Source organism: Hyaena hyaena, unplaced genomic scaffold, assembly GCF_003009895.1.
Source record: "Hyaena hyaena isolate Hyena2069 unplaced genomic scaffold, ASM300989v1 scaffold_580, whole genome shotgun sequence".
Lineage (NCBI taxonomy): Eukaryota > Metazoa > Chordata > Mammalia > Carnivora > Hyaenidae > Hyaena > Hyaena hyaena.
In genome coordinates this window covers 414912-433171 of record NW_024081213.1, presented here as the reverse complement: position 1 = coordinate 433171, position 18260 = coordinate 414912, and the positions used below count along the sequence as shown (strand labels likewise).

Below are 18260 nucleotides of genomic sequence, written 5' to 3'. Positions count from 1 at the left end.
TTAAAATGCAATTACTTTCAAGACTTAAATGTGACATGCAAGAATAGATTTTTTAAAACTTCAGTTAAGCAGCGCCTGGTGACTCAGCTGGTTAAGTGTCCGACTTTGGCTCAGGTCATAATCTTACATTTCATGAGTTTGAGCTCTGCTTGGGGCTGTATGCTGACAGCTCAGAGCCTGAAACTCGCTTCAGATTCTCTGTCTCTCTCTCTCTCTGCCCCTCCCTTGCTTGTGCTCTCTCTCCTTCAAAATAAGTAAACATTAAAAAAATATTTTTAAAAACAGAAAAAAACTTCAGTTAAAAAAAGCAGATGGCAGACAAAGATGTGTTACTGAATACTAGCTATTAAAATTTGATATTTAAATTCCAGGTAAGAATGAAACAAACAGGAATGTGTAAATTTTAATTTACCTATCAGAACAGTATTTTCCAAAAACATTTTTGCTTTAGATTAAGCAAAAGTTACTCAGAAAATCTTAGGTCTTTCTCAAATAACAATAATTGTATTTCAAAAGCTGGAAGTTTCAATAACTTCCAGATTAAGAAACGAAGTCCCGGTTAATTTGAAAAGATGGTTGGAGAACTTTTATTTTATTATATAACTAGCATAAAAGGAAACTTCTGAACCACCACCAAGTTCTGATTTTCTACTTTCAAGTTGAGGTCACATTCCTCTCCCTTGTCTGTCTTGGGCTAGCCTCTTTCAGTAAGCATACATCTGGTTTAACTTTCCACCATATGTGATAAATCAATGCATAACAGATAATAAATTTATATTCCTACAGGCTTTGGCTTCTATTCTCTTAGCTTTTGCAAGTCTGATGACTTTTCCATCTTAGCTTATCTATGTTATAGTAATAAGAGAAGGCCCAAAACAGAGAAAATACTTTAGGACTAATAACTTGTCTCCAAAGGCAATCAGCAGGAAACTTGACATGATCAATCCTCTATCTTTATGAGCTTTGAAAAACTGAAGCCAACATTTCATGACTTCTCATGCTACAGTCCCTTTTATCCAATTATGTTTAGTAATTGGAGATTATTTCTAAAGTATAATGGATAGTCACTATTTGGATTATTTGTATATTTATTCTTTTATTTCATTACAAATACTTAAAAAACCTACCACCATTATTATTAGTTAAAGCAGTGTCACCAATTATGAGAAGGCAGTTTAGAACAGTGGGTAAGGATATGGATTTTCCCACCCTATTACTTGAGGTGACTTAGGCAAGTACTGAAATGCTTTAAACCTATATTTTCTAATTCATAAAATGGTAATAATTATGGTAACTTCTTCATAAAGTTGGTGTAAGATGAAATGACATGATGCTTATAAAATACTTAGCACAGTACCTGACACATACAGAGTTTATGAAGTTGGCTATTAGCACAGTTGTGAACTTACCTACAACTCTTCTCAGGATTAAAGCTAATATTGCCAAGACTGGAGTCCTACGAGAGGAGCTGTTCCGTAGTCTGTAATTAATAATGGGCCTCAAGGAGGAATTATTCCTATTGCCTTTATCTTATTGGCCTCATTGTATTTGGTATGTGTCTGTGTACCCTACTAGATGCTAGGTTCCTTGAGGATTGGGTCTATGTCTTATGTGTCTTTGAATTACTGAGTCTGGTTTATTATTGACTCTTGCTAAGGGAATGTATAAATGAATATGCAAATACATGTAAAACATTAATTTTACATTTAAGTTATTTATGTGGTTTTAAGTAATCATAAAGAGTAATTTCTTTTAACTCCCTTGGGTCTATAAAGCAATACAGATATTACAGCTACAAATAAAAGGACAGTTAAAATTATATACGGTATTGTTCTTTGTTTATATTTCAAAGAAGAGATCTAGTTTAGGCATTTTGTATTTGAGGTATCTATTGAAATTTTATTTATTTATTCATTAATTCATTCATTCATCTTAGAGAGAGAGTACAAGCAGGGAAGAGGAAGCAGAGGGAGAGACAGAATTTAAGCAGGCTCCATGCTCAGCACTCAGTGCAGACCCCAGTACATCCCATGACTCTGGGATCATGATCTGAGCTGAAATCAAGAGTCAAACGCTCAGCTGACTGAGCCACCTAGGTACCCCACTGAGACATCTATTAAACGTCCAAGTAAAGGGGCTGAACAGGAAATTGGATATAAGTTTGGAGAGGTCCTTACCAAAAACTTATAGAAGGTCCACAAGTTTGGAGAAAATTGAGAGTAGTCAACATATGGGTAGTACTCAGAACCACATTACTGAATAGGATCCCTCAGAGAGAGGATATAATTAAGAGGGGGAAAAGTTCTAAGACTAAATGCTGGGACATTCCAAAACTTAGAGCTTGGGTTGATTATGAGAAGCCACAACAGAGACTGAGCTGGAGAGGGTCGGAGGGTCAAAAAATTAGGAGAACCAAGACAAAGCCAATCATCACACATTCATCTTTCATCGTCTGTGACTCTTGCTCACTTCCATCTCGGGAGCTTTTTGCAAATTTGATATGCTATTTGGATCCATCTCCAGTTTTCGAAACTAATCCTCTCAGTTTTGCACAACCCTCATCCAGTACTCTATTCTACATGTGTCTTCAACCAGGCCCACCTGAAACTTTAGGATCCAGAGGCAAGGTCAGGGGCATCCTTTTGCTAGTCTCAGCTAACATCAGCCATGTCATACCTCACCCTTATTCCTCACCTCACTCTGGAGAGGGAAAGATAGCTACCTGATGACTGAACTTCAGACCCCTTGATTCAGCTTTCAGGTAGATGTGTTGTATCCCCTTAAACTTATCTTGTGCCCCTCTTTCTTGGACTTCCTCCTTGCTTGTGATTTGTATTCTTGCCCCAGCCCTGGGCATTTGGCCACTTTGGACAAACAACCTGTCTTTTTCAGCCAGTCCCTGAGTCCCTCTATCTCTGCACAACCCCACCCCCACTCTACCTCAACTGCAGTGGCTACTGCTCTTGCTGTGACCCTTTGGGTCATCTGAGCCAATTTGGAGGAAGATCAAGTCTCTTGAACCCAGCCTAATACAGTGCTCAAGCTTTTTACCATATGGTGATCTCAAAGAGTCTAGAAAATAAAAATTCCCTGGAAAAAAAATATATATATATGATGAAAAATTCAAATATTTCATTCTCAACCTACAATTTGTACTTGTTTCCAGCAATCACAAGCTAAATCAGTATGAATTTATGGAGGGAGTAGTAGGAGTCTAATTAGCAAACAACACCTGGTATTTCCCCTAGAGACTGTGGGATATAAATTAGTAGCAGAAGAACAGAATCCCAGGATAATTATATAGGTTCTAGAACTCTTTTAAAGGGTTGCTATTTGAGGGTTCTGTAATTATTGGTTGGTCCCTGTTTAGCCCAAATTCTTGCTAAGTAGGGTTAGGAATGTTTAGGGGAATGGAAATTGAGGTCTAGTAGTAAGACATTCAAATCCCTGATTTTCAAGGCCACTACACAACTATACCTCTAGAAACAAAGAATTTCCAAGTTATAGTTTTTCTATTTTTTTGACTAATGATGCCTGATCTAGGACAGCTTTTGTCTTTACCTCAGTCCTTCAGTTAACAATAAGCACATACATGCAGAAATTTCACTCATTTTTTATATGTAATTGCATCATTACTGCTTTTATGATAAAACACAATGCTTATGTGTGGAACATGCAAACATTGCAGAAATTAAAAAATAATTTAGAAACTGAAAGTTCTCAAAGGTTCTCCTTTCCTTGAATATAATCCTTAAGTTTGGTGTATATTCTTTTGAATTTGTATTATTAAAATGGGATATATGGTACATATTGCATATATTGCTGAGAAACTTGACCTTTTTTACTTGATAATATATTTTTGGTATCTTTCTATATTAGTACTTGTAGCTTTATCTCATCCTTTTTAATAGTATATGACATAGTACTGTATATAATACTAAAGTACTGTATATAATATTGTATATAGTACTGTACTTAATACTAAAATTATTTAATAAAAATTTTGAATTATAGTTAGGTTTTTACAAACACAAGCAATATAAAAATTAACATCCATGTATATATTTCTTTGCACACGTGTGTGAGTACTTCTGTAAGATACATTTCTGGAACTGAATTTCTTAGGCTGAAAGACATACACATTTAAATTTTTGCCCTCTTAGGAGGCTGTGTCATTTTTCACGCACATCATTAATGTATGTGATATCTGTGTTCATAAACACAGACCAACAATCAGTATTATGATTGTGGGAATGTGGGAGGCAGAAAATGATACCTATTCAAATTTTCATTTTCTAAATATTGTTGCAATCATTAAACTAAACACTACTTGTAAAATATACAAAGTATTTTTAGTGACTTCTTTTTAGAAATCATAGTTATTTTCATTACTTACAGGCATACCAGATATATCTTATATATATACATTTGTATATACATATACTTATATATATATCTTTAATGCCTATCTATTACATTTTGTCAAGTACTGAGGCCCATTTACAGATGAAATGACTGGTGTTGAAAAATGAATGATGGCACGTGCCCTCACGCTACTTTCACTCTGATGGGTGGGTTAGGGGGACATATTTGCATACAGCTAAAGTAGGCAAGTAAATGTAGGAGAAAGATGCTAAATGTAGTTTGAGAACTAATCAAATTTCAAGTTCCATTTGGAATGTTAGGATTAATGTATATTAAACTTGTAGTCTTGGTATGAAACATTACTGTGTTTTAACAGGACTTTTCAAAATCAACATCCAAGGGGTGCCAGGGTGGCTCAGTTGAACATCTGACTCTTGATTTTGGCTTAGGTCATGAACCCAGGGTTATGGGATCCAGCCCTGTGTCAGGCTCTGTGATGAGCAGGGAGCTGCTTGAGATTCTCTCCCCACCCACCCACACCTCTCTCCCCTGCTTGTGCTCTCTACCTCTTCAAATTAATTAAAAACAATTTTTTTAATCCCATAAAATCAACATCCAAATACAGTTCTACTTGAAAGTCCACCAACAACAAACTTTCCTGTTGGTCAATATTTTGTTGGGGGGAGATGGCTGCGACAATATCACATGATATTTCTAACAAGGGTTCTCTTGACCTAAGAGCATTCCTGGAGTATTTAGTACCAGACATAGCAACCTCATTGCTTCTCTGTTCTTTTCTACTAAAGAGCTCTGAATTTTCCACATTTGTTGATAGAATTGGGTCTTTTTCTGTACCATAAATGGCATAGTGTTTACAGGTTACGCTTGACATCTTCTTGTAATGCAGTTTCCATTCCCTATGTGTCAAGCCCCAAGCTAAAGGCTGGGATAAGAATATGGCCAAGCCTAATTAAAGAGCAAGTCAGGAAATGAATAGGTTGGCAAATAGCTGAGATCTGGATCATGTGGAAGGAGGGACAGCTGTGTTTTAAGGTCAGTCCCACAGCCATCTTTTAGATTTTAGGAAAGGGTCAAAGTAGGACAGCTCATATAGTAAAATCCAAGAGTGGAGACTGGAGGCTCCAAGGATATGTAAAGGTCAAGAAGTCAAGGAATTGCAAATACACTAAGAACATCAATACTGTTTTAGAACAAGAACTAACTCCAACAGAGGAGTAAGTGTTGGCAAGGGACACAACAAGGCGAGGTTGGTCACCCACATATCCTTAACAGGATACTATGACAAAAAGGGTCTTTTGCAGGGGTGCCTGGGTGGCTCAGTCAGGTGAGTATCTGACCCTTGATTTCCGCTCAGGTAGTGATCTCATGGTTCATGGGACCAAGCCCTGTGTTGGGCTCTGCGCTGTAAGCAGAGCCCGCTTGTGATTCTCTCTCCCCCTCTCCCACTCGTGCTTTCCCTCCCTCTCAAAAATAGATCAGTGCCAACGCATAAATCTCTTCCCTTGCAGTAAACATTTTGAAAGGAAAAAAAAAACTTACAAAGTTTATTTGAGTGGAATAAACATTTTTCATACTAGAAAACTTAAGCCAAAAGTAAATAAGGTTAAAAAAAAGGTTCTTTTGCAGCCACCTTTATCCCATCTTACTTCATATGTGACAGACTTCATAATTCTTAGCAGACAATAGTCAATTTTGATCTTATAAGCATGGTCTGTGAAATGTGTTTATTTAAAAAATGATAAAACCTTTCTACAGGCTAAAATCCTTAGAAAATATCTCTTTCTGGATGTTAACACATAAAACCTCATTATTCTGGGTTGGCCAGAATAGTTTTCAGAGTTACCTGAATTAAAACCTACTTCAGTATCTTGGGGCGCCTGGGTGGCTTAGTCGCTTAAGCATCCGACTTTCGCTTAGGTCATGATCTCACGGTTCGTGGGTTCGAGCCCCGCGTCAGGCTCTGTGCTGACTGCCAGCTCGGAGCCTGGAGCCTGTTTCAGTCTGTGACTCCCTCTCTCTCTGACCCTCCCCTGCTCACACTGTCTCTCTCTCTCTCTCCTAGAAATAAATAAAACATTAAAAAAAAAAACTCTAATAAAAAAAAACCTACTTCAGTATCTTATTTAATGTATATTTAAATGGCTTGCTTCTGTAGAGCAGAAAATGCTAATGACTCAGCAGATAGATACTGCAGGGGTTTCCAGATCTTGATGTAGTCTAAAATAAAATAAAATTTTCTTTGTATGCGTGAGATTTGGCAGTTATTTTAAATCCTTTATTAAAAACATTTCCAAGAAATGTGTTAGATAAGCGATGTCTTTACCCTCCACTCTTTGACCCACAAAAACCAATTCTAGAACCATGGTTGTTTTAAGTGGAAAAAATTAAAATGTCCACAAAGGCACTTGGAGTAAGCTGTAATTTGATTTAAATATTTTGCACTCTTCTGCTGTACATCCCCACAAGGATTTTCCAGCTTTCTCTTCCAGAGAAATCTGCATTTTAGCTCAGAGTTTCAATCTTAATTACCTATTCCTTGCTAGTTTCCAGAATGATTCTTGGTGTTCCTATATCAATGCCAAGGCATAAATCTCTCCCCTTGCAATAAACATTTTGAAAGGAAAAAAACGTATACAGTTAATTTGAATGGAATAAATATTTTTCATCCTAGAAAACTTGAGCCAGTAATTATTGAATCATATTTCAATTTATATTTGAAGTTGGATACCACAATAAAATCTCCCATTTATATGCTCTATTATTCACTACAAAGAAACAGTTGGCTATTTGTGCTGCATCAGAATGAAAACTTTATTCATTCTTTTGACTTTTCAAACACATGCTAGTTCATTATTTTAATAAAATGCACTAACAGATGTTAGGCAGAATGTGGCCACATCTGGGACACATAAAATACACTCCAACTCTCCATACGAGGGAAATAGTAATATTGTTTAGTTCTCCCCAAAAGTCTAACGAGCCCATCCCATTTAATCTGTTTAACTCCTTCAAGTTTAACAGTTAAGAGTAGCACCAATTATCTTGGTTGTCTTGAGAATATAAAAGGAACACTGAACTAAAACGCCAAGTGAAGTGTCACAAAAAGAAATATGCTATGTTGAAATACAAATAAAACTTCACTAAGTCCTGTGGCTAGAGCTATATTTTTTCAGCTGAAGAGGTTGTAAATCTTGAGTTGCTTGCTTCCTGAAGCTACCTTGAATTATAGGTCTCTTTAGGACTTTCTACAACGTCCCTACTTAAGTTGACCCTTTCAAAGAAAGCACAACACATCCAAAAGACGGCAAATAAAGATTTTGGTAGAAGATATATTTTGACAATGATATATATATATATATACATATACACATACACATATATACATACATATATATACATATATATGTATATATACAGCAATTAAATCTCAAGCTATTTATGTCTTCTAACCTAACTTTTAATTTTGTTTTGTTTTCTTAAAGCAAGTTTTCTAAGAAAACAAAATCAATGGGGCACCTGGGTGGCTCAGTCGGTTAAGCGTCTGACTTTGGCTCAGGGAATGATCTCGCGGTCTGTGGGTTTGAGCCCCTCATCAGGCTCTTGTGCTGACAGCCCAGAGCCTGGAGCCTGTTTCAGACTGTGTCTGCCTCTCTCTCTGCCCCTCCCCAGCTCGTGCACGGTCTCTCTGCCTCAAAAATAAATAAACGTTAAAAAAAAAATTAAAAGAAGTTTAAAAAAAAGAGAACAAAACAAAAACAAGACCTGCTGGCTTTCTGTCAATGGATCGGGTTAATATACTGTTACATTTAGCATCATCTCTAACTTCTTAAAAAGACCACATCAAGGATTGGAATAATACTAGTGTTGAGAGAAAGCTCTGGAGGTCTTTGTTTATATGCTGCTTACCCATTAGTAAAAAAAAAAAAAAAAAAATGCTGGAGCTGTGTATGCAGCATAAAGTGGGAAGACACATGTGGCATAAAGGAAAGTATTCTTGAACTTGAATTCAGATGACCTAGCTTTGAGCCTCAGCTCTTCCACTTAGGAGCTCAGTGTTTGGGAAAGCTAGTTAACCACAGAAGTCACATTTTCCTTGTCTGTAAAGTAGGAATAATAACTTGGAGGACTGATCTGAAGATTCAGTAAAATAATTAATATAAATGTGTCATATAAACTATATAATAAGCTACACCAAGTGTAGCTTATTATTAACAGGCTACTGGTGTCCTATAATCTTTCATTTCAGAAGATCAGATAACCATTAAATATTTGGAGAACAGCGAGAAAAGATATCCATGTGGTATACATAGAATAGGCAAGCATAAATTTCCATTTAAAACACACTGCCTACATAAAGACTCTGGAAGGACTATCTGCAATCTTAATAGAAATTTCTGCTCTTAAGTGATAAAAGTGAGGCAAACCAAGCTCATACGTTCTGTGCTATTTCATACGCACACTGGGATCAAAGATTCCCAGTCTTTCATTCTCTTAACACTTATTTATTGAGTATCTGATATATGTGCTAAGCATTGCACTAATCTCTACATAGACACTGATGGACAAGATTTCTGCTATCAAGGAACTTGTGACCTGGTCACATTAATATCTTTATTCCAGAAACCTGGCAAAGTGTTCGCACATAGTAGATGCTCAATAAAAGTTGGCTGAGCTGAACTAATCTAATTGTATAGGATTACCATAGCAGAAAGCTAGTAAAGCCATGAATTTTGTGATCAGACATGATTTTTGGAATCAATTCACCATGTGATTAACAGGGTCTCAAGTTTTGAAGGAAAATAATCTTTTAAGTAAACTCTATTCCCAACATGGGATTCAAACTGACAACCCCAATATCAAGAGTTGCATGTGTACTGACTGAGCCAGCCAGATGCCCCAAAAAGAATCTTTTTAATTGGAGTTCATGTAGTCATCTACCTGTAGTACGATACTTGTATTATGTAGTGTTAATTTAATGTTTTCCTACTCAAAACAAGATTATCACTTCTAATTAGTACATTTAACATGGTAGCAGAGTAATAGAAGAAAATGTTTGTAAGGGTAATATCCCTTATGTAAGGTCAAAAAATTAGCAAAAGGAATGTAGGTTGGATATATCAAATCAGCTGACACTGACTTGATATGCAATTAAAACAAAGGGGAAGTAAATGGAAAGTTCATTTATTTACATGTTAGTCAACTCTTAACAAGTACAGACAGTTTACTTTTGAAAGGATAACTTTCAGTGTTATGGAATAAAACTTCTTGGTGTTTTTCATAGTATATAGGAGCTCACTGGTGGGGTCAGCATTAGTATTATTCACCAATATCCCTACTTCTCCTCACTTGGTTCAATGACTCAGTCTCTGCACATAGGGGAGACTATGTAATTCATTTTGGCCAATGAAATGAGATCAGTAAGTTGCTTTTATCCCAATCTAAGGCTGTGACTCTTTAGTTGCTTCCTCTGCCACAGAGACTCAGTTGCTGTGATCACAGCTACAAGATGGTGGGCCCTCTGTCAATCTGGTCCTTGGAGCAATTGGAACAGAGGGAGTCTGAGTCATATGAAGCATGAAGCATGAAGTAAGCAATAAACTTTTGGTTGTTTGTTGCATGTGTACTGACTGAGCCAGCCAGATGCCCCAAAAAGAATCTTTTTAATTGGAGTTGTTTTGGTTGTGTTAAGGCATGGAGATTTTGCAAATTTTGTTACTATTCATAACATAATCTTTCCTGATTAATACAGTCAGGAAAGGACCATAATACTCTTGGTGCCAAGTTTTTGAGTAAGAGATAAAATAGATAATATGAGTTCCATTAATTTGTCAGTAGTGTCTTTCATATTAAGGATGCTAGCCTGAGGTCTAGCTTTTTAATCACATTTAATCCAGATATCCCATAAGTTTTCCATTTTCCCACTAATTCTCCTGTGAATCTTTTTTAAGTACTATATTTAACTTTCATCCATAAAGTTCCTGTGCTTTCTACAAATGATCACTTTTTGCAACATCAATTGAATTTCTTAATCTAACCACACATCATTATCTTCACAGGCATAACTGGAGCAAAAGGTTCTGAATTATGAACACTCTTAATTGAACTAACTACACATGCAGTCATGAATAAAGAAGGGGGATGTTTCTGCAGCTGCACTGTCTCTAGAAAGGGGACTCTTCTAGGAAGGGAGAAGCAGAAGCATCCCCTGATTATAGCTCTTTCTTGATTTACGAAAAGGTTATGTCCTGATGAACTAGCAGAGGTTGAAAATATCTTAAGTTAAAAATCCATGTAGGGGCGCCTGGGTGGCTCAGTCGGTTGAGCGTCCGACTTTGGCTCAGGTCATGATCTCATGGTTCATGGGTTCGAGCCCTGTGTCGGGCTCTGTGCTGACAGCTAGCTCAGAGCCTGGAGCCTGCTTCAGATTGTGTCTCCCTCACTCTCTGACCCCCTGCTCACACTGTCTCTCTCTGTCTCTCAAAAATAAATAAAAAAAACATTTTAAAAAATCCATGTAATACACCTAACCAACTGAACAAACATCATAGCTTAGCTTAGCCTACCTTAAACATGCTCAGAACACTTATATTAGCTACAGTTGGGCAAAATCATCTAACACAAAGCCCATTTTAGAATAAAATGTTGAATATCTCATGTAATTGAATATTGTACTGGAAGTGAAAAATAGAATGGTTGTATATAGGTACAAAGTGATTGTAAGTGGATCAGCTGTTTACCCTCCTGATCAAGCGGCTGACTGGAAGTTGTGGCTCACTGTTGCTGCCCAGCCTCACAAGAGTATTCTGCCACATACAGCTAGCCCAGGAAACGATCAAAATCCAAAATCTGAATTATGGCTTCTGCTGAATAGTAACACTTTCAACCATTGTTAGGTTGAAAAGTCCTATGTGGGATTGTAACTTGGGGACTGTTTGTATTTTGATTTCTTTGACCTTGGAAGGCTTTGTAGAGTCTGAGAATTGTCATTTAAAAGAGTGGGCTCCACACTTAACATAGGGCTCCAACTCACAGCCCCAAGATCAAGAGTTGCATAAGCTCTACCACCTGAACCAGCAAGGCTTCTAAGAATGATCATTTCTTATTTAAATCTACAGATAGTAGGTGAAAGTTTTCAAGTCACTGAAAAAGAGTCATGTGTTACTCGTTTCCCTCGTTTACTTTAATGGATTGCTAGGTAGGAAAGGTAATGGATTGTCTTTAATATTTTGGCACCTGTTCTCTTTCTGCCCATCCCAAACTATCTGCCACAGCCCTACTCAAATCCTAGTTCCTTAGGAAATGAAGTCCAGAGAGTTATGCAATTTACTTGTCATACAGTTAGAGACACACTGGAGGCTATAAACCTAGTTTGTTTATAGCCAATTCCCAGTGTGGTCCATTTCTTTACGCCACAAATGCCTTTGCATTACTATCTGATATTGTTGGTTATCTTCAAGAGAACAGGTCATCTCACCAATGATGCACCTTGAGGTCAGGGAACTCTCACTTGTTTCTTCAGCTTATAGATTATTCACATTTTATGTAATTTTTTTGGTAGACTAATTGGTTGTGTTTCGGAAATGATTACATCTATTTAATCTCTTCTTATACTTTCAAGTTCAGAAGAGAATACTGGAAGGGGCGAAGGGGGTAGGAAGAAAAGAGCAGCAAGGGACACTAGAGCTGATGAAAACAATCAGAATACTTACAGACGTCTAACAATATAGTTCTAGAATAGAAGGTCATTTTCCCTGAAATAATTAGATCTTGTAGGTTCAGTGGGCCAGGATGGTGTGTGTTTGTTAAACGGGGAGACAGGATGCCAAAGTTCAGGTGAAGTTCTGGAGCCGAAGGTCTAACGAGGATTTCTACCGGGTAGCGGGATGCGTGTAAGAACAGGAGGCAGTCCCGGAGAGCAGAACTCTGAGCCCAAACCCCAGCAGCCGGTCAAGGAGGTGCAATGGGTGGGCCGAGGCAGGGGGGGCAGGAGAGCTCAAGGAGCCAGAAACACGAGGACGAGGCGGCGCCGTCGACATCCGGGCGTTGCCCCGGGGCTGCGTAGACCCCGCGGAGGGCGCCGGGGGGTGGGGGGGAGGGGAGGAAAGCCGGGGGGGGGGGCGGGGGCGGGGCCGGCCGGCTCCGGGAGGGGCGGCTCGCGTCCTCCAGGCCAGCACGCGGCGGCGCCCCCTCCCCTCGCACCGCGGGCCTCCCTGCGCCGTGCACGCCCCTGGGCCGCGCCTCCGCCCCCTTGCTCGCTCGCTCCTTCCCGCCCTCCCCGCAGCGCTGGCCGAGCCGGCTTCCCCTCAGTCTCTCATGAATATTGAGCGGCCCCTGTTGTATTTCCCGAGCTCCATTGCGGAAGCCGAGGCTCGCCATATTGTGCGGCGGCGCCGGCGGCCGCGGCGGCTTGTACCTGAGTCTCGGTCTGGCCGCGGCCAGCGGAGTCCCGGGCTGGGGCAGGAGCCGGTGAGTGGGGCGGGCGGGGAGGCGAAGGGCGCGGGAACCGCGGGCCGAGACGCACGTCGGCTCGGCCGGGCTGCGGGCGGCTGACGGCTGACGGCGGCCCGGGGGCCGGGGGTGTGTTGCCCGCGGGGGCGTGAGGGGAGATGGCGTCGCTGCCGCCCCCGGCCGCTCTCGGGGCGGGGATGGCGGGGGAGGCAGCTGCTCATTGTTCGCGTTTCTTCGAGGGTCTCGCCGGAGACGGTGGGTCCGGTTTGCGGAGGACCCCGGTGGGCGAAGCTCAGGGATTGGATTCCTTCCTTGGCTGGGAACCCCTGACTGTCCGCTCCCCGGCGCGGAGGCCGGGGCTGCGGTGCGGCCCCCTCGCCTCCCGGGGCGGGGGCCCCAGCCTCTCTGCGGCCCCCTCTTCGGAGGCCAGCGGCGTGGAATGTAGGGTTTTTCCTCCGGGCTTCCCCCTCGCTGCCGGGGGTATGTGTTTGCACCGTGGGGGTGGGGTAGGGGCGCTTTGTGCAAAATGCCCCCTATCCCCCCGCGGTGCTGGAGTCGGGGTTCGGGTATGGAGGCGCTCCTCGGCGTCGGGGTACCTTGTGGGCTGTGGAGAGACCCCTCATGGTGAAAACATTCCTGGAGTGCCGCCTGCCTTCCCCGGGAGTATCTGTTGCTGCTTTCTAAAACCGCGAGGTTGCCCCGGAGGAGAGTCGTGGGGGGAGGGGGTGTCTTGGTTTGTTTCTGATGGAAGCTTCGCGTTTTGAACCCTGTCGTTGACGCTGAGATCTTTGGTACCGGGTGTCGCCGGGGAGCGGTAGCCCCGGTTGTCCGGGTCTTTTCCCTCCTATAGAAGTAGCCTCCTTGTTTCCAGAGACACTGTTAGTAAAAATTCGTCTTTGAAACTTCGAGATTCATTGGCGATTATTTGCCCGTTAAGACCATAATGGTTTTACAGTCTTATCTCCTTCAAGCCTTTTTGGGTGCGTGCTGCTTGGCTGTCAGAAGTTTGAGAACGTGTGCCTTTAAGGGGTGAAATGTGTTGAAAAATGATAGGTTTCCTTGAGGTGTGTGAAGAAATTTATTTGCTATGAAAGGGATAGGTTTGCATTCAGTGTTTTGGTAATACGCTTTCCTTTTAAAAACTAAAAATAATTGAGGCATGGCTTTAGTGTTTTAGACTGAGAATTATGTTTAAAACTAACGTATGAGTGATTTGCATTACATAATCTACTTTTGGTGAGTTCCAAGACGGTAAGCTAGAATACTTAGTGTAATTGGTAGATAATCTACTTTCCCCACTTGAACTAGGGTATAGTTGTTGAATTTTTTAGTAACTTAGATTGGTGTCAGATCTAGGTTCTTAACGGTGAATAATCATGACCGTTTGATTTACGAAGAATTTAAATGGCAGCAATAGGACTTTCAGCTATTCTTTTTCCCCCTGAAATTTCTATTTGTCGCAGTCAACAGGTATCTTAAATCTTGATTGTACATTTAACCGTGCTTTTTAGTAAAATAGTAGGTAGTTACATAAGACTCCATTTTCCAGGGATAGCACAGCAAATATGGCCCCTCACTTTTTCTGCGGATTTGAGTTCTTTCCTCCAGGTACCCTTGCGGAATCCACATTTGAGGTTAATTATAGTAGGTGTGAGAATGAAATGGAGAATTTTATGAAGGAAAACTGCCTCAGTAGGCTTGTCTGAGTATTTTAAAAATATGCCAGTGGTCCTCAAATGTGCTACACAGAAAAATCTCAAATTAGAGCCACTAACATTATGTGGACAATGCAGACATTGAAAATACTGAGACATTCTGAGAATGTTGAGTTTTTCCTCTGCCAGTGTTGAATACCCAGACAGCTAGCACCCAGGTTTTTGTAGACATAGATACTGTGTACAGCAGGTCCGGACAGCTAGCTCCCAGGTTTTTGTAGACATAGATACTGTGTACAGCAGGTCAGCAAACATCTTAGGAATTTCATTTTTCAATTACTGACCTTCAGTGTGTAGTGTCAGGTCTATCTCTTTAATCTGATTTATTCATGATTTGTGTTTATATTATGTGGTCTTTGGAGTAAAGGTGATGCAGGTCTAATGAATAATGTATGTTTTAGTGACAGTTTCTGTACATTAAGCAAAGAAACATAATTCCAGCAAGAGAGGTGAATTACACCAAAATACACTTTATTAAAGTTATGGACACATTTTTAGTATGACTTCAAGTACCTCATAATTTTGTAGCAATCGTTTATTAAGTCTGGAGAAACTAAACAAGCATCACAGTTTGCCATTTTTTTTAAAAGAAAAATACTGTGAGATTATGCACATTCTGCCCACATACAGACCTACACTTGATTAATTAGTGTTTATTACACATGATGTGAAGACATTGTCGTTAGACATCAGTTATTTAACTTATTCATTTTTTTCCATTTCTCTGAGATCTTAGTTACCATAGTAACTTATTGAATATTTATTTTGCATTTAACTGAGTAGATCCCCATATAATTTGGGGGCACAAGGTATATTTGCCCTGTCCATTCCCTCTCTGTAGGTCAGGATATTCTTTTATCCCCCCCTCACCCCTAGTCTTCCACCTAATGTGTCAGATGGGTCCTTTGGTGTTTCTTGTAAGGAATCCATTTTGGTTGATTTTACATGGATACACTGACTGTGGTATTCGGACTCTTGGTACTTGAGTAGAAGCTGGTGTTAGTATGTCTGTAGCAGGAGCTGGGTAATGACTATGACTGACTTTATAGATGTAGATTGTAAGGGGGGGAAGGTGGTCCACTATCCAGTTTTATGCTCTGTGGAGGAACTCCAGTGGAACTGGCCATGGACTTTTAACTTTAAAATTCTTTTCACTTCTCTTTTGTCTTATAGATGTCAGGCACCTAAAGTGGACTAGTATAATTTGTCTGGGCCTAGGGATATTCCTGTTGAAAGCTCAGCAGCGATGTACATGACTAAAGTCTGAGAAGGACTGCTGTTGCTTGAATTTGCTTTCTCGCATTTCGTTTAGAGATGGAGTAACAACATGTTTGCTACTTCTACATAGCTGCCATTTTTTCATAATTAAAAAAATAAGTACAATAATGAAACATTTTTGAAATTAACTTCAGACTAAATTGTCTAATGACATTTTATTAAGTGAAGTAACAGAGCAACATGGATGGACCTTGAGGGTGTTATGCTGAGCGAAATAAGTCAGGCAGAGAAGGACAAATATATGTTTGCACGTATAGGAGGATTAGGAGGAACTTGACGGAGGACCAAGGGGGAGAAGAAGGGGGGACATGGTGGGGGAAAGGGAGAGAGGTAAACCATGAGAGACTCTTGAATGCTGACAAAAACTGAGGACTGATGGATGTGGGGGGGAGGGGGGGAGGGGCATGGAGGAGGGCACTTTGGGGATGAGCACTGAGTGTTATGTGGAAACTAATTTGACAATAAACTATTTGTAAAAAAATAAAAAAAAATAAATAAATATGAAAAATTTAAAAAAAATTTCTCAAAGCCTTTGGTCATTTATTTTCAACAGGTGTGTTGATTACGGACTCTTTCTGCAAGGTGGATTTCTTTTTGTTTTCTCTGTATAGAGCGGAGTTTTATTTTATGAAGGGGTTAGATTCTAAAGTCGGTGCGTAAAATGAAAGTCACACTTCGTTTAAAAAAGAAATGCTTGAAGAGCTTTCGGGAAGGGAGAACACTATACCAGTAGATTCAGCTCAGCTTTAGTATTTAGAACAGATTGCTGTTTCTCTTGTTGAACACTAGAGAAAGTAGTTAGCTTGCATTTAGGGGTCATGTTGAACAACAGCAAAAACATGTATTTATTTTAAGAAATATTCTTGTTTTTTTAAGTAAACTGTCCAGTGTGGGATTTGAGCTCATGACCCTAAGATCAAGAGTTGCATGCTCCATCGAGTGAGCCAGCCAGGTGCCCCCCATAATGTATTTATTTATTATAAGAATCACATTCAGCATGGTATTATGCTTACATGAGGAAAGGCTTGTGGGACCTGAGACCTTTGAAGAACAACAGCACATCAGCTCTACCATCTCACGTTTTCCCTAGGATATGTGCTCTAGTAAAAGGTGGTTGTGTGTGCTTGCAACAGCCTGCATTATTTAAATATTTCTTTCTCTCTTTTTTCTTTATAAGTTGGACAGTTTAAAATTACTTTTAATATTTATTTTTGTGAGAGACAGAGATAGAAAGAGGGAGACACAGAGTCTGAAGCAGGCTCTAGGCTCTGAGCTGTCCGCAAAGAGCCTGACACGGAACTCGAACTCATGAGCTGACCCTTGATCATGACCTGAGCTGAAGTCAGATGTTCAGCGGACTCAGCCACCCAGACTCCCCTCCAAGTTGTATAGTTTAAGTCACAAAAGATAAGTGATTTTTATGCTGCAACTCAACAGTTTTTGTTTTGTTGTTGTTGTTTTTAAAGATTTTAAGTAATCTCTATGCCTAACGTGGGGCTGGAACTCACAACCTTGATCAAGAGTCACAGGCTCCACCGACTGAGCCAACTAGGCGCCCCGCAACAAATTTAAAGGGTTTTGAGTTATCTATTATAGAATAGGTTTGATCTCTAGGAATAACACCAAATTTTCCTTACTTTTCCCCTTCAGTGAAGCAGCAAGATCTCTCAAAGGAGAGCAGTTGGAATCACTATGTTTGACAGTATATTAGTCCTGGGTAGAAAAAACAGAGACTTCAGTAAGAGTTTCAACAGAGACGATTTAATATAGGGAGTTGGTTAGATGGTTGTAAGAGCGAAAGAGAACAACATTACGGTATAATCAATTTAAGAGCTCAGAAAGGAGATTCCATTGGCCTGGTTCTGAACCTTTGAGAAGGTTATCTTTGTTCAGCTGCTGAGCAGGTTCTAGAAGTACCCAAAAGTACCCAAAGAAGCTGGAGTCTGGAACCAGTTGCTCCTGCAAGGGTGAGGGGCTGCAGTTGCTGCTGCCAGGAACTGGAAGGAAGTCCTCTCACCCCTCTTCCTGCTTTCCAGTCTCCTTTTACTACCTCCACTGTCAAAGCCTAACAGGCAGCTCCCTGGAAGAGCTGGCAGAAGAGTCCATGGGATACAGTTGTACAGTCTCAGCCCTATCACCATAGAGCAGAGTCTAGAGTGGTGGTTCTAGAGTTGAGAGACAGTGAGTGAATTATGTGCACAAAATAGTGTAGGTTAAAATACAGTAATTTAAATAAGGAATCTTGTCCTTGCCTGTTCAGAAAAAATGTGTTGGTTATCTTCTTTGTGCCAGGCCCTCTGCTAGGGATTAGGGATAGAAAAATGAATTGAACAAGGTCTCTGTCATAGAGGAATTTACAGCCTAAGTGGGGATGACAAACCATCCTATAGTGTGTTAAATCTAATAATGGATGAGTGATGTGCTTTGGGAATC

General features: G+C 40.1%; 1 protein-coding gene across 6 annotated transcripts in view; it reads left to right on the top strand.

Annotated features, from left to right (window-relative positions):
- RNF2 (ring finger protein 2) overlaps positions 1–18260 on the top strand; it is a 100328-nt gene that overhangs the window by 38498 nt on the left and 43570 nt on the right. For 2 of the 6 annotated variants that reach the window (XM_039256619.1, XM_039256618.1), the window contains exon 1: positions 12655–12852. The exons of 2 other annotated variants lie outside the window; for them this stretch is intronic. The gene's annotated coding sequence lies outside the window, so the exon portion shown is untranslated. Of the gene's footprint in view, positions 1–12165; positions 12220–12654; positions 12853–18260 lie in introns of those variants that run through there. 2 more of the 6 variants (XM_039256620.1, XM_039256617.1) reach the window with 2 other exon arrangements.